Genomic DNA, 12,028 nt, shown 5'->3' on the forward strand with positions numbered 1-12,028 from the left:
ATCCCATACTCCTTGGTGGCCCCTCGGTCCCCCAAGATGGCTGGGTTGTAAGGAAGGTAGAGAAGTGTGATCTATCATAAAACAAAACAAAACCAAAAAAACCCAAGTGCTGGAGCTGAAATCTTACTGTTGGATCCAGGTGTATCTCCCAACATGTCAACCAGTGAGCTCGAGTGTCTGCAGAGCCAAAGCTAGGAAGAAATGCCCATTTGCTTCATTGCCTTTTTCATTTGCTATCTTCCCCAGGATAATGTAAAGCCTTCCCTCTCTGAGGTGTGCTAGAGTGATGAGGGTGATGGTTTCCCAACACATTTGCCACAAATGTGTCTCTACTATGTGCAAGGCTGAGTGTGCTACCTGCCCTCAGGACAGCTCAGCGAGATCTGCAAGTGAAGATGCTGCGACCAGCATAGCTAAGCGGCAGCAGTGGGGAAACTGGGTCCTACATCTGTTTGGTCTCCTAATACCATGGGCTTTGTGCTTTATCACTTGCTTCTCACGTGCTCTTTTTTTTTTTTTTTTTTTTGGTCTTTGAAAGACCTCTATTTTTGTGAAAAGAAATACTAAGCACCATAAGCAAGTACAAAGTAGACAAATCACTTAATCCCCGCCCCCAGCCTGACCATTACTACTGTTTTGGAGCACCTTCCCTTGGGCATCTCTGCATATGTGCACAGCATTTTTGGTGGCTGCTTCCTTCAGGTCCCTTGCAGCCCTGATTTCATTTTTTTTTTTTGAAGAAGGTAGGCAATTAAATCTGACTTGCTCTAGGGCAGTATTCTGAATTTTTACTCTGTCTTGCCAAACAGGTCAGAACAGAAGGTGTAACTGACTACCAACCTGTAATCCAACCTTTACTGTTGAATTAAATAACAGTGAAGTTCCTGGGCTGCTGGCCCCTTAGCTCTTGCACTCCCTTGCTTGCTTCTGGACAAAGTGCTGTGGGAAGCAGAAAAGCAAGCATCGAACTTTACTTCTCCAGGGCTGTCCTGAGTAGTGGTTCTGGTCCAGCCCCATTGTTCAAGGCCTTGACACAGAATCGGCGTCCTTGACATTTCCCCGCTGGTCCACCATCTGCCACCTGACTCCCAGGGCCTGAAAGATCCCTGTGTTCTATGTTCTAAGAACTTAACCCAGGGCTGGCAAGTTCATTTCCTCTGCTGGGCTTCTGATTACAAGTGTGTTCACGCCTTTCAAAACAAACCATACCCAGTGTTTTTTATCAAACCCCAGAAATTATCTATTGCAAGTATCTCCCTTTGTGGAAAGGTACCAGTGACTTCAAGTCCGTGGCAGATGCCATGGGTGACTTCCCCGTGGGCTCGGGCCATCACTTTCTGCTTGGCAGGCCCTGGCTGAACCAAAATTAATCTCCATTGTGATCCACGCAGTGGAAAAATACAGCGGCTGCCTAAGGGAGCCAACAGTGAAAACAATTCACTCACTTGTCCCAGCACAAGCTACTTAACCTCCCGCCGGCCCAGGAGAGCCAGGGTGATAACCTCTCCTCTCCATGGATCCAACTGCTGGTCTTCAGGCCCTCCAGAAAATGTCACTTTTGGCCTGAGACTACTTTTCTTAGGAAGTAGAAAATGTACCTTGAGATGAGAAGACGTTTAAACTATTAAAATATTTGTTCCTCAGTTAGAAGCTTGACAACTCAGTCATTTAATACTGATAATGTAATTACAGCTGTTTTAGAACTAGTGCCCTGTGCCAGCCACTGGGCTAACTGCTTTCCATAGGATCAATTTCAACCTTTAAAGCAACACCCCCATTTTACAGAGGAGGAAACTGAGGCCCAGAGAGGTAAAGCAACAGCCGTCTAATTGCAGCCCAAGGTCATACAGCAGGTAAACAGCATTGCAGAGATGGGAACCTGGGTCTGTGAGAAGACAGGGGACCGAAGCCCTAATTCAGTCCAGAAGACAGCTTGTGGGAGTAGAGATGAGTTTGGTAGCCAACCAGATGTCACCACGTTTTTATGGGTTTTACCCCATATCAGGGTGGAAAAGCTATTTGTCCCTTTGCGCCTCACTTTCCTCTTCTGTAAAATAAAGATAATAAGACCTGCTTCACTTGTGAGGAGGAAAGGGGCTCATGAATGGAAAAGTGCCTGGCAGGTTGTGGCCCTGAAGAAACATTGAGATTTCTTTCCCCTCTCCCAATGACCTCTCTTGGGTCTCAGTTTTCCAACCCATAAAAATGACCAGTTTGCACTGGATCTAATGGGTAAGCTTCCTCCCAGACCTCTAATTCTAGGATGTACAAAATGCATCAATCCATACTTTATGCTTTTCTGTGGTTTCCAGGCACCCGTTATTCCATTAGGATACTTCCAACCCCAAAGCCTTCCCCTGCATCCTCTCCTTTCTTTGGAACTTTGCAAATCGCATCTAATTTGCTTCGGACTTGCAGCCTCCGGCGTCCACTTCCCTCCCTCTCTCACCTAGCCCCTGAAGGATGACATCATGGCGTTTACACCTTTAAGATTATATAAATCTGTGATCAAAAAGTGGCCTCCATCCCCATGGAAACGCGGAGGAGTTTCCCTTTTGTGAGGAAAGCTGTCATGTCACTTCCTGCTGCTGACAAATCAGTTTAGGAGATTAAAATAAAGGGGGGGCAGGGTGCGGGAGGCGGCCTCTGAGAACTGCTGGCTCCGGTGGTTTCTGGTTGCCATACACAGAGGCAAACAAAGCCGAGGCCACGCGGGGTGGCCCCGCCCAGCGCCAGGCCCCGAGCTCAGGTTTCCCACACCTCACTGGGTGGATCCAGGTCACCTGGGGCTGTTTTGCTCCGCAGGTTGCATTCTGGGGAGCAGGTGGGAGGGGCTGCCCACTTTTAGGGACTTTCCTCGGGGCTCTGCAGAACAAATCTGTTGGAGAACAGCTTCTGTGTCCAGCGAAGCCTCTGCTCTCTTTTATCAACTGGGAAGATGTCTTCATCCGCCCTAGAACAAAGGGTCTGCACGTTACTAGTGCCACCGTGCGCACAACTGCGCTCTGCTAAGGGAAATACGGTAGAACCATTTTTTCTTGACTGTGGCTTTTAGGCTAAGCAACAGTCCATTAATTCATTCATTCAACAAACATTTATTGACTCTCTATAGACCCAGGGATACGTCGGTGTTAGACAAAGTTTCTACTCTCAAGCAGCTAATAATGGTGGTGTTGGGGTGTGTAAGCAAATAAGATAATTAAGAAACAAGATAAGGATGAAGGCTCCGTAGGTGGGATATTAAAAGGAGGCGGGGGTGGGGGGAGCTCATTTAGATTGTGGTGGTCACGGAGGCAAAGCTAAGACCTGAATGATACAACCCAGTTCTCCATTTGAGAGGTAAGAAGGGAAGAGGGTTCCAGGCCAGGAGGGAAGTAGAGACCTGAAGTCTGAGAGGGATCTTTGTGGACTGGTAGACAGAGTACTTGACTTGGAGCCAGCTAGACCTGAGTTCAAGGCCTGCTTCTGCCACTTGTTAGCTGTGTGGCTTGCTGTGGATAAGTTACCAAACTCTTTAAGCTTCAGTTTACCCATCTGTAACATAGGCCAATAACCTCTGATCTTCAAAGGCTGTTTAAGGATTAAATGAAAGGCAGTCACCTCTGGGCGCCTCAGAGAGGCTTGGGAAAGGCTCATTGTCCTCTGGTGACTCAGTTGGTTCTCATTCTGTCCCCATTCTGTCACTTGAGCAACAGCATCCCTCCCCAGAGTGTCCTTGGGACAGGGAACCAGGGAGAATGTCTTGCCCCATCTCTGGGCCCCAGGACTTAGCCTAGGGTTTAGGGAGCAGCAGGTACTCATACATGTTTTCTGAATAAAGGACTGAGTGACTAACCCCTAGAAAGTGCTTAGTAGATGTTCAAGCAACACCAAAAAATTATGAGATTTTGTTCCAAAAGCCGGGGGCAAAACTGATGAACAACTCAGATCTGTATCACCTTGGGTAGATTACTTCTCCACTCAAAGCCTCAGTTTTCATATCTCTAGAAAAGGAGTGATGAAAGTATTTGCTTTACATGGTAGTTGTTAATATTAAATAATGTACATAAAATATTTTTTGCACAGTACTCAAAACACAGTAAACTAAATGTTAACCACTTTAACCACAACTATCATCATCATTACCACTACCGCCACCATCATCATCATAAAGGAAAGATGAAAGAAGGGAAACAAATGTATGTTGACAGCTAGCAAATTTTAATCTTTAGCCCAGACCTCTCCCCTAACTGCAGGCTTGTATATCCATTAGCCTCCTTGACATACCCATTTCTTTGTCAAATAGACTTCCAAATTTGGCAGTTTCAAAGACCTTTGAGTTACCCCCAAACCAGCTCCTTTGGTCTCTTGCCATCTTTGCTAATGGCAACTTCATTCTTCTGTTAGCTCAGATCAAAAACCTTGGAGCCATCTTGACTCCTCTCATTTTTCTCATAACCTGTATTTGATTCATCAGCAAGTTGAGACAGGTCCGTTTTCAAAACATACCCACTCCTCCTCACTTCCAAAACTACGTCTCTGTCCAGCCACCATAGGATGTTGCCTGTGTTACTGTTGTAACCTCATGGTGGTTCTCGTTGTTTCTGCTCTGTCTCTCTCAGTCTATTCTCATCCAGAAGCCAAAGCCATCCTTTTTAGTGTTGCCTCTAGTACACATCTCATGATGACAAGTTCAATTTTTGCTTCCCTACAAATGTTTTTTTTTTAATTTACTTTCATCAGTGAAAAAATGTTGTCACTGGGCAAAAAATTCTAGTTTCAACCTTATTTCTTTAACCATTTTGAAGACATATTCCATTGTCTTCTGAATTTTGTTGTGTCTTTTGAGAAGTTAGCTTACTAACGTAATGTCCTTCTGAGGGTAATCTGTCTTTTTTTCTCTGGCTGCTTTGGATTTTCTCTTTCTTTTTGGTTTTGTTTTGTTTTGTTTTGTTTTCAGCAGTTTTATTATAATGTCTCTGTAGTTTTCTTCCTATTTACCTTGCTTGTGGTTTGTGGTGTTTTCCAATCTATATCTTGATGTCTTTCATTAGTCTTGGAAAAATCTGTTATTATTTCTCCATTTTGATACGTTCACATATTAAACATAGCTATTTTAATATCTGTGACCAATAACTATCTGGAGCCCCTTGTGTTTGTATCTGTTTGCCTATTGTTTCTCGTGGTATTTTTAAAATCATCTTTTATTCCCTCATATACCTGGTTATTTTTAATTGAGTGTCAGGCATTGTGTATAAAAAATTTTTAGAGATTATTTAAGGCAGTATTTCCCTCTTTTCAAGAGGGTTTACTTTGTTGTAGGTGGCTTGGAGGGCTAAGAATGCCAGATCACCTTAACCCAACCAGAGACTGAGATGGCTTGAGAAGATTTGACGCTGGGCTTTGGACCCTGTGATGACTACTTCATTCTTCTTCTAAGGGTGTATGCTTTGGGGGTTTCAACTAAAAGCTTGAGGATTTTCCAAGTCCCCCCAGCCTGGATTACTTTTTTGGGTAATATATTAAAGAGCCCAGGGGTATACCAGATTCCTTCTTGGGGTGCTCTGAGCTCTATAATTTGTCCCATTATTCTCATGAGTCTTTTAAAAGCTCTGCTCAAAGTGGGGAGGGTATATATAGCTCAGTAGCAGAGCACGTGCATAGCACACACAGGGTCCTGGGTTCAATCCCCAGTACCTCCATTAAAAAAGATCAATAAATAAACCTAATTAACTCCCCCCAAAAGGCTCTGCTCCTATTTCAGAATTGGCAGATAACCCTCTGGGAAAAAGAGGCACCCAGTGCTACGCTCATCCCTCTGGCTTTTCCTCTTCCAAAACTTGGTCCCACCGTTCCTCACTGCCTTTTAGTGCTTGAATGTCTTCAAACTGAAGTGTTTAAAAATGTTTTGTCCAGCTTTCCTAGCCCTCAGCAGTAGGGCGATCCTGAATAGTGTGGTCTGCCAGGACTGGAAAGGAGTTAGACTTTTTAAAAACCCAGAGTGAAACTTCTAACACATCACCTCATTTTTCTCCTCTCCAAATCCTCCGTGGCTCCCATCTCACTTATTATAAGAGGCCAAGTCCTTACAAAAGCTACCAGACCTGACATGACGTGTCTGGCTGCTACATCTCCGACCACGTCTTTTGCCACTCTCCCCCTTCACTCATTGCTTCCAGGCAAGCTGGCCTCGCTGCTCTTCCCAGCACAGGCAAAGTGCACTCTGGCTTAGGGAACCCAAGCGCTTCCCTCCACCCAGACTGAACTCCCCTTAGATCCCTGCAAGCTGGGCTCGCTCATTTTCCATCAGCTCTCTGTTCAAAAGTCATCTCTTCAATGGGCCATTTCCTGACCAACACCTCCTTTTAAACTGGCAACCACCCTGGCCCAGCCCTGGCCACCCCATATCCCTTTCTCTGCTTTATTTCTCAACATGGCACTTATCGCCATGTAATCCTTAGCTGTTTGTGTATGATCCACCTCCCCACTAGAATGGAAGGCCTTGAGGGCAAGGACCTCGTCTATGTTGTTCACCATGGGCTCCCCTGCCCTTCCAATGGTGCCTGGCGTGTAGTGGGCACTCAATCAATGTGAGGGATAAATGAAAGAACTCTGAAGGCTCTGGACATTTCCTCTTCTTTCTGGGTGGATCCTGGGCCCAAGCAAAGGGGAAGTGATTCTTTTCTGTCCAACCAACCTCTTTCCCTCCCACATGAGGCAATTTCCCTTGGAGACGTTCCAGTAACACACAGTGGTGTGCAAATGAAATCAAGGGTGTAAATGCGCTTTGTATCCGGAAACAACATAAGGGTCCTGGCTCTCCAAGACCTGGATTCCGGAGCTCCGTACTTGGGATCAGGGCTGGGACTCTGGAAGGGCAAGAGTGGGAAAACCTGCTCAGGGACTCCACTCTGAGCCTCGAACTCCCACACTTCCCCCTGCAGTTCCTCCCTCCCATCTGAAGGAGAATTCCCCTTGGCGTGTGCCTCTAATGCGGAGAATGGGGCAGTGGGTGATTCATGGGGAAGTCTACAGATTCATGGGGCTGCTTGGGTCTTATGACTCACCGCTTCTCATCTAATAGGAGGATTAGATATCCATACCGAATCTCCTGGAAATGTCCTTTGTCAAGGCCTCTAGTGACCACTGGGGATTCTCCCCTACAGAGCTCCCAATGGCACCTTCCCGGCACTCGTCATTCTGTTTAGTTGCATGTCCGTTGCTCAATAAGGACGTATGGAAAGAACGGGAAGGGAGGCCAGTGAGATGGGGAAGGCGGGGCGGGGCGGGGGAGAGGGCATCTAAGGGCAAGATCATGCCCTTTTCATTTCTGTGTCCCCAGCCTCCCGTGGAAGGCTTGGCTTACAGTTAGGGAAGTGAATGGTTGAGTAAATGAAGCAATATAGAGGGATCTTGAGGGACCTCATTCCAAGATATCACCTTTCTGGTAGAGCCTCAAGGTGGTGGCAGGTTGGGGTTTGGTGTTTGCTGTGGATGATGCTGGAGAGGCTAAAGCAGGTGATACTGGTCGAGATAGGTGCTCCAGCCCACAGTCCAGTCATAAAAGCAGCCCCTCCTGAGCACTGACTGGTGCCAGGCCCTGCACTGGACACTGGATGCACAGGAATGGGGAAGACAAGGTCCTTGACCTTGGACTCATCCAGCAAGTGGCAGAGACTGATGGGTTGACCCAGGATTTTAATACAGTGATCTGGGAGCTGTTGGCAAGGTGTAGACAGGGCAAGGGGGTGGGGCGATGCTGGGAGAAGCTGGTAGAGGGGAGAAGAAGAATTTCCATGAAGGGTTTGGAGAGGAGAATTTCTGCAGGAGGTGACCTTTGAGTGCTAGAAGTCTGGGGACATGACACAAGGACTCCTGTCCTTGGGGAAATTAGGGATGGTCTGAAGCCAATTTGTTGTTGTTTAATAACTTTTATGGAAGGAAGAAGGCCAGGCCTACTTGCCCCAGAAAGTCAATTCCCAAAAGCCCCCATGAGAGTCCCCTGCACCTACCTGTCCTGCTCTTAGGCAAACTGGACCAGAGCCCTGTGCCCTGATGGTGTGCATCTCAAAGTGTGGGCACTCAGGGGTCCTGTGTGAGGCCAAGGACACGGCCCCCAGGGAAGAAAGACTGAAAAGCACTAGCTTGGACCCTGGCCCCTGCTTCCTCTCCATATTCTCATTCGATGAACTGTTTAGGTGGTCCTCCTTACATCGCAGGCAGAGGAAGGGTCTGCTGCACACTTTGCTGGCCACCTTCCCTCACCATATCATCATCATCACCACCAGAAAGCAACACTTCTGAGCAGGCGCCAAAGACTTCAGGCAGGAGTTTTGTGTTCTAGCCCCAAGTGTAACATTTCCTTGCTGTGTGACTCTCAGAAAGCTGCATCACCTCTCTGAACTTTGGATTCGGAGTCAAAACATGCAGAGAGGATGAGCCAAGAGACTCATCAGGGACCTGAACACTGCAGAGAGTACAGTGTCCCGTGAAGATGGGATGACATTATTATGACTGCCTCGTCCCCCAACCCAGAGCCAGCCATTCGGGCTCCCACTAACTTTGACTTCTGACGTGACAGGGCACAGCATTCAACCCTGGTTATTCCACCGTGAGCTGCTTTCTCTGGTGTAAGGGGACCCCGCAGCCTTGAAGAGGCAAGACCTGGTTTCCCTTCAGGCCCCTGCTCATCCCACTGTAAGGTCATCAAGAGACCGGGGGGAGCTTGATTTCTGAGCTCTCTGGCCAGAGCTGGTACCCAGTATAGCTATGATAGCTCAGGGTCAGAGAAGAGAGATAAGGGCCGTCTCTTTTATTGAGCAGCTACTATGACTATTGCTTTGCATAAGTGGTTTATTTAATGTTCCCCTTTGGCTTCTTCAACAGGGCTTATTATTATTGCCACGTCACGAGGAGTAGTAACGGAGGCCTAGAAAAGTAGAGGATTCGCCTACAGCCACAAGGTGGGTTTTAACGCAGTGTCTGGTCCAGCGCCAAAGCTTGGCAGGGTCTTTCCACTGTAGCAGGCACAACAAGCGTGAGTCCTGCCCTCACCCGGGCCCGGCACCGCTCTCTAAGGCTCGGGAGGGTGGAAGGTGCTGCTGATGCCTATTAGATGAGGCTCCCCTCCCCGCAGGGCTCCTGGGAAGCAGGTTCATGTATCTTTGTATCCTCAGCATTCTCAATATAATTCACAGAGCATGACTAAACTGACTGTCTAGGGCATAGATGGCTGGTTACCCCTACCTTCTGTTCTCCCTTTCTTTTTCAGTAATAGAATTTTAGTCAGGTATATGTCTTAACTTTCCCAGTCTCCCTTGCAGCCAGGTGTGGTTGTTTGAATAAGTCGGGCCTAAGGTTTCTTCTAGGGAGTGTCCTTAAAGAGAAGTGGATTTCCTTTCTTCCCCCTTTCTTCCTCCTTGTCTGGAATACCTATGTGATGGCTGGAGCTGAGGCAGCCGTTTTAAACCTATGAAGCAATACTGGGAATGATGGCAGAGCAGCAAGATAAAAGGAGTCTGGGTCCCTGAGGACTGTTAGGTGATAATTCTCCATTTTTATGTGTTTTGTGACAACTTTTAATCAGGAGTCATTTCTTTTCAAGAACTTTTTTTTTTTTTTTAATGGCAAATAGCCTTGGGGAACTAAGATTGTTCTGGAACAGAGAACAGATTTGTTTCCTGACCAGGATAATAGAGATAGCACCATTCTCCAGGGCAAATGTTGGCTAGATTTGCTAGCAGTCTTTCAGAAGTCTAAGAGTCTCCTAAACTCGGTTTGTCTCAGTCCTGATACAAACCCAGTGTGTGTACAACCTCTACCTGGGCCTCCTACACTGGCCCCATGGAACTTGGAGGGCAAGAGGAACCAGCGCAAGCATGAACCTCATGCTGTCCTCTGTGCTGTGCGTAATAAGGTCCCTTGTCTCCCACCCAGGAGTCTGAGTCTTCTGCAAGCATCCATGAAACTGCGGGAGGCTCGCTTATTAGCTTACAAGTAAGAAAGAATTCTCAGACTTGCCATGCTTCTGACAAGGATTTCGTGGAGCAAAGCAATATCCTTAGCCCTGGTGGACTTTTTTTTCCCCCTTTTTTCTAACTTTATTGGGATAAATTTTACCTCAGTAAACACCTATTTTAAGCTTACAGTGTAATGAGTTTTGACAAATCTATATAGTTTTATATATCTTTGAATTTTAACAAATGTATACAGAATATATTATACTTACCAACACATCCAAGATATAAAGCATATCATATCATATCATCATTAAAAATTCCCTCATGCCTCGTCCCAATCAATCTCAACCTCAGCCATCCAGGGATATGCTTTTTGTCGCCATACATTAAAACTGTGTTTTCTGTATGTCTGATTCTGAGTTTCCTGTGAATGAAATCACATAGTATTCTTTCCGCTGGGTCTGCATTCTTTCCATCGGCATAATTATTTTTAGATTAGTCTATGTCCTTGTCTGTATCAGTATTTTAAAAATTTTTTAAAGGTTTTAATTTTAAGAGAAGTTTTAAATTCACAGGAAAGTTTTTAAAATGAATTAATTAATTTATTTTTTGGTATATATATTTTTTTATTGAAGTGTAGTCAGTCTACAACGTTGTGTCAGTTTCTGGTGTACAGCACAATGCTTCAGTCATACATAAGCATACTTATATTCATTTTCATATTCTTTTTCACCATAGGTTGCTACAAGATACTGATATTAGTTAGTATCTGCAAATCTCAAACTCCCAATTTATCCCTTCTTAACCACTTCCCCTCCTGGTAACCATAAGTTTGTTTTCCATGTCTGTGGGTCTATTTCTGTTTTGTAAATAAGTTTGTTTGCCTTTTTTTTTTTTTTTTTTTTTTAGATTCCACATATAAGTGATCTCATATGGTATTTTTCTTTCTCTTTCTGGCTTACTTCACTTAGAATGACAATCTCTAGGTCCATCCATGTCGCTGCAAATGGCATTATTTTATTGTTTTTTATGGCTGAGTAGTATTCCAATGTATAAATATACCACAGCTTCTTTATCTAGTTATCTGCCGATGGACATTTAGGCTGTTTCCATGTCTTAACTATTGTAAACAGTGCTGCTGTGAACATTGGAGTGCGTGTATCTTTTTGAATTAAGGTTCCCTCTGGATATATGCCCAGGAGTGGGATTGCTGGGTCAGATGATAAGTCTATTTTTAGTCTTTTGAGGACTCTCCATACTGTTTCCCATAATGGCTGCACCAAACTACATTCCCACCAACAGAATTCACAGGAAAATGGAGTGGAAAACACAGCAAGTTCCCGTATACCTCCTGTCCCCAGACAGGTACAACCTCCCCCATTATCAAGGTGCAGCCCCAGAGTGGGGCATTTGTTACAATGTACCCTGAACCTGCAATGGTACAGCGTTATCAGCCAAAGTCCACAGTTCACATTAGGGATCGGCCTTGGTGCTGCACATTCTACGGGTTCGGATAAATGTACAATGACAGGTATCCACCATCATGGTACCATACAGAGTGGTTTCACTTCCTTAAAAATCCTGTACCCCACCTATTCATCCTTCCCCCCACCCCCAGGCCTTGGAAACCACTGATCTTTTTACTGTCTCCACAGTTTAACCTTTCGAGAATGTCATTTATCATGAAACAATATGTGGCTTTTTCAGACTCTCAGCCTCCTTTCCCTTACTAATACACATTTAAGTTTCCTCCATGTCTTTTCACGGCCCAATAGCTCATTTCTTTTTAGCACCAAATAATTCCGTTGTCTGGATGTACCACTGTTTATTTATACTTTCATCTACTCAAGGACCTCTTGGTTGCTGCCAAGTTTTGGCAATTATGGGTAAATAATCATAAATATAATTCATAAATAAGTATTATAAATAATTATGAATAAAGCTGCTCTACGCACCACGTGTAGGTTTTATGGATAAGTTTTTTCAGCTTCTTTAGGTGAATAATACAGAAGATGATTGCCGGATTGCATTGTAAGAGCAGGTTTAGTTTTGTAAGAAGCCAACAAGCTGTCTTCCAAAGGGGCTGTACC

The sequence above is a fragment of the Camelus ferus genome, chromosome 22 (genome assembly GCF_009834535.1).
Source record: "Camelus ferus isolate YT-003-E chromosome 22, BCGSAC_Cfer_1.0, whole genome shotgun sequence".
NCBI lineage: Eukaryota > Metazoa > Chordata > Mammalia > Artiodactyla > Camelidae > Camelus > Camelus ferus.